Source organism: Arachis ipaensis, chromosome B7 (assembly GCF_059453495.1).
Source record: "Arachis ipaensis isolate K30076 ecotype BB chromosome B7, ASM5945349v1, whole genome shotgun sequence".
NCBI lineage: Eukaryota > Viridiplantae > Streptophyta > Magnoliopsida > Fabales > Fabaceae > Arachis > Arachis ipaensis.
The window spans coordinates 111246397-111252039 of NC_142442.1; positions in this window are offsets into that span (position 1 = coordinate 111246397).

The window sequence follows — 5643 nt, forward strand, 5'->3', positions numbered from 1 at the left end:
AAGAATTTTTATAAAAATAATCACGTTGTAAGTATATTTTCTAAACCAACAGAGAATACTTTCGTACAAAAATTTGGTTGTCACAAGTAACAAAATCCAATAAAATTTATAACCGAAGTATTTAAACCTCGGGTCGTCTTCTCAAGGAATTGCAGGGAAGTATGATTTATTATTGGTTATGAAAAATGGTGTATTTTTTGGTTTTTGAAATAGGGAACAAGTAATTTAAATGGCAAGGAAAGATAAATTAATAATTATAAAGAAAACTCTTGGTAAGGTATGAGAACTGGAAATCCCATCCTAGTTATCCTTATCAGGTGTGATGAGAATTGGATTTTGCTCCCACTTAGTTAACCCTTACTAAATAAAGGAAAGTCAAGTGGACCAATCAACTTGATTCCTCAAGTCCTAGTCAACTCCTATGGAAAGACTAGCTTTAGAGGGATCCAAATCAATTAGCAGTTTCCAACTCTTAATCAATTGCTGAGTTTGATAACTCAGGTGCCACCAATTACTCATTCAAAGACAAAAGGGAAGAAAATATACTTGAATGAAAATAATTTGGATTAATTAGAAGCATCAATAACATAAATTAAAGAAAGCAATCATAACTCTACCTCAAATTATATTAAATAAAGAAATCAACTCTAACATGGAGTTCATAAGCCAAATTGAAAAGATAAATAACAATTAAAGTAATAGAATAAATAAAAGTAGAAAATAAATTAAAGGAACATTGAACCTGGAATAAAGAGAAGTAGCCTAATCATAATAGAAATCCTAAATCCTAATCCTAATCCTAAATCCTAAGAGAGAGGAGAGAACATCTCTCTCTCTCTCTCTAAAACTACATCTAAATCTAAAATTATGAATATGAAAGTTGTATCTTTATGAATGAATGGACTCCCCCACTTTATAGCCTTTAATCTGTGTTTTCTGGGCCAAAAACTGGGTCAGAAATAGCCCAGAAATCGCTGGGAACGAAATCTGCCATGCTGGTTTTTCTGCAAAACGACGCGTCTGCGTGATTTACGCGTTCGTGTCATTTTTCTGTACGGCCACTATAGCAAATTATATATAATTTCGAAGCCACGGACGTTAGCTTTCCAACGCAACTGGAACCGCCTCATTTGGACCTCTGTAGCTGAAGTTATGACCGTTTGAGTGCGAAGAGGTCAGGCTGGACAACTTTGCAGTTTCTTCAACTTCTTGTATTCCTTCTATTTTTGCATGTTTCCTTTCCATCCTCTAAGCCATTCCTGCCCTATAAATCCTGAAATCACTTAACACACATATCACGGCATCGAATGGTAATAAGAGAGTATTAAACATAGGAAATTTAAGGCCAAAGAAGCATGTTTTCAATCATAGCACAAAATTAGGGAGGAAAACGTAAAACATGCGAATTATATGAATAAGTATGCAAAGACTTGATAAAAACCACTCAATTGATCATAAGACAAACCATAAAATAGTGGTTTATCAACCTCCCCACACTTAAACATTAGCATGTCCTCATGCTAAGCTCAAGAGAAGCTATAAGAGTGAAGAGGAATGGTAGAATGTATGAAATGCAACCTATCTATATGAATGCAACTACATGCTAAGATGTTTCTACCTACTTGGTTAAAAGTAAACAAGTTCTTCAAGACAAAAATAAATCAGACTCCACTAATTTAAATCACACAATAAAGACAAGTAAACTTGTAAGAAGATAGCTCATGAAAGCAGGGAACATAGAATCAAGTATTGAACCCTCACTGGTAGTGTATGTGCCCTCTAATCTCTCAAGTGTCTAGGGTTAATTCACTCTACTCTTCTCTAATCATGCTTTCTAAACTTTGTTCTTCATCTAACCAATTAACAAAAAATTTAATGTAGCAATGCAAAAATCATGAGGTCTTTTCAGGGTTGTAATGGGGCTAAGGCAAGGGTGAGGATATATGTATGGCCAAGTGAGCTATAATATGAATCTTTAATTAACCTAAGCTCTTCACCTATACACACACTCTATGTACTTCCAAAATCATGCCTAACTACCCAAAATTCCCATTTTTGCATATCATACTCATGTATCAATTTTTCTTTAATTTTATCATATATACATTGATCTTTTCCTTAACTTAACATTGGGATAATTTTGTCCCCTTATTTATTTATTTATGCTGGAAATATATATATATATATATATATATATATATATATATATATATATATTATTTTTATTTATTTTTTTCTTTTTTTTCTTTTTTTTTCTTTTCTTTTATATATATATATATATAAAAGAAAACCATAACATATCAATGCACATGGATATTTGATTTTTCTGGTTTCACATGAGTAGGTACCCAAATTCCCAATATATATATATATATATTATTTTTATTTTTTTTTCTTTTTTTTCTTTTTTTTCTTTTCTTTTATATATATATATAAAAGAAAACCATAACATATCAATGCACATGGATATTTGATTTTTCTGGTTTCACATGAGTAGGTACCCAAATTCCCAATATTTTATCATTTAAACACTGTACACTTTCATTAACCCAAGTATCCACAGTTTCCCCACACTTAGTTAACACGCTATCTTAAGCTAACCAAAGATTCAATTGGGGTATTTAATTTATTTTTCTGCTTAAGTCTAGTGATGTGGTAAAATATAAAACAAGGGGATAAAAAGGCTCAAGGTGGCTAACAAGGGTGACATTAAAGGGTAGGCTATTTGGGATAAGTGAGCAAAAACAAATAATGGCCTCAATCATATGCAAGCATGTAAATTCACTAAATAGTGGACATATAGAATGGAACAAAGTAAAGTCTGCAATTATAGAGAAGAAAAATACACAAGAATAAAATATTATGGTTAAATAATGTAACCATGTAATTAATGCTCAAGTCTCACAGGGTTGTGTGTTCTTTAACTCAAAAACCATGTTCCAATTTACAGTCTTCAAACAAGTTTTAACACAAAATTTTTTTTCAATTTAAATTAGTGAAATATTATAAAATAGAGTCTTGAAAAGAAATTTATTACTTTAACCAAGTAGTACTAAATGCATAAAATCAAACAAACATGCAATTAAACATGCAAATGCAACAATAAACTAACAAATAAAGTAATATATTGGTGTTGAGAAGAAAATAACTAACCCATGGAGATCGGTATCGACCTCTCCACACTTAAAGATTGCACCGTCCTCGGTGCATGCTAAGATGTACAAGTGGACGGACTGCTACAACTGAGGCTTTTCTCCAAGGATTGTGCAGATGGACTTGTCTGTCGCCCCATGTAAACGTTTTCTGTTTCCCTTCCTCGGTGGCCAGCCTGAAAGAAGAGGAAAAAGAAGAAAAAGTAACTAAGAAATAAAGATAAGAAAATAAATAAAGTCTGGGTGGGTTAATGCCAAATAATGAGGGTCTCAATTACATGGTAGCTACAACATACAAGTGAGAAAATAATAGAAGCACATGGCATACCAGTGGTACAAAAGTTGCAACAATGGGGGAGAGAGTGTGGGTAATGCAAGATAGTGTGAGTGCATGTTAATGCAAAGGAATACCAGTATTATAAAAATTAGCATTGACTTATGATTAATAACACCCAACAATTTAAAACAAGTCACGAAGCACCAAAATAATTCAAGATGCACAGTTGAATAAGAAAATTTAACACCAATGGAAAAATAATAAATTTAGAAAAGAAAATAAAAATATGCACAAAATTAAAATGCAATGAATGAAAGTATACAAGTAAATTAAGTAAAATAGAATGGAAGTGAAGAGGGATGAAAGGTTAAAGAGATGAAGAAGAAGAAAGTAAGAAAGGAGGAAGAAAGAATAAGAAAAGATAGAAGAAAGAAGAAAGAATGATAATAGAAAGATAAGTAGGATTGGAGAAGAAAAGATAGGAATTCTGGCGCTGATCTGAATAAACTGTGCGTCGCCTGCGACGCGGACGCGTGGAGCACGCGTTCGTGTGGATGGCGTTATTTTCAGATGACGCGGACGCGTCAGGGATGCGTTCGTGAGGAATGATTTGTGCCATTGGCGCGAGTGCAGCCTCGCGTACGCACAACTCTCTATTTCATACTCTCATTGCCAAAATTTAGGGTGACGCGTTCGCGTGGGTGACGCGATCGAGTGAATGGCATATTTTGAAAAACGACGCGGCTGCGTGGGGTACGCGGTCGCGTGATAGGGTTTGTGCTTCCAGCATCATTCCATCCCAGCTCCATCATAACTCTCTCCCATACACCTCTTTACGTCAATTTTGCGAGGCCACGCGTTCGCGTGGGTGACATGGACGCGTGGGAGGCTATTTTTCAAAATGACGCGGACGCATCATTGACGCGGTTGCGTAGGCATATTTGTGCCTAAGGCATGCCTCCAGCCACACTTTCGCGTGACTTTCTGTTCCATTCTCTTTTCTTCAGAACGCACCTATGACGCGGACACGTCAGCGACGCTTACGCGTCGCGTGCATTTTTTTTATGTAGAATACAAAATGAAGATGCTGATGCAAATGTTATGAATGACACTAATAAACATAAAGTAGAATAAAATAAAATAAATTAAAACTAAGACTGAAAAGGAACTATCATACCATGGTGGGTTGTCTCCCACCTAGCACTTTTAGTTAAAGTCCTTAAGTTGGACATTTGGTGAGCTCCTTGTCATGGTGGCTTGTGCTTGAACTCGTCTTGAAACTTCCACCAATGCTTGGACCTCCAATAAGCTCTATCAATACCAAGTGAATTTCTCAAGCTTTGATGGAGTTCTTCACAAGCTTTGAGCTCCCAAATTTAATCCTCATGTATGCCTGGATCCCAAATCTTGTTTCTGCACCCGTTTTCAAGTGAAACATGATGATTCCATCCAGGTGGTAAGAAATCCGAATTCTCACTACAGCATCCAAAAAGCTTCCTAGACCCATTCAATCGAACTCTACACCAATACTTGCATTTCAACTTGGAGTGTGCAACCGTATTGAACCTTGCAGGGCAACTCCTACCACTAACCATCTTCCTCTTACTCTTAACACCACAGAGAGCTCTAAGCTGGCCATCTGTCTCAAGTAAACCATATTCAAGTGGGAAAGTAAAGGGCAAGGATAAGAATTTTACCCACTTGAATGTTGTATTAGATGGTAATGGCTTTGGGGGAGAGGTCTCCAACAGCTTTGGGAAGGTGATTTCAAGCTCCATTCCCTTGTGCTCTTCTTTGACAACTTCCACCTCTTTGCAAGCTTCTTCAATTCCAACCTCTTCCTCTTGGTAGCTTTCTTCCAAATCAAACTCTTCTTTATGGCTTACCAAGGACATGGGAGGTTGTGCTTCCTCTTCTTTAATCTCCATCTCTTGATCAACCTCTGCAAAGTCTTCAACCATGATATGCCTTGGAGGTTGTACACCTTCCTCAACATCAACATCAAACATCTTGGAAGGAGGCTCTATGACTGGACTTTCCCATGGAGGTTCAACATCTCCTAAGTCTGCAACCACTTTTTTCTCTTCAATAATTACTGCTTTGTCCAGTTGTTTTAGTATAAAATCGTACTCATCCTTGATGATTTTCTTTCCATGATAACTCCTTTCAAATACTCCTTCATCTTCGAGGGTCTCTCCTATCTCCACATTTTGG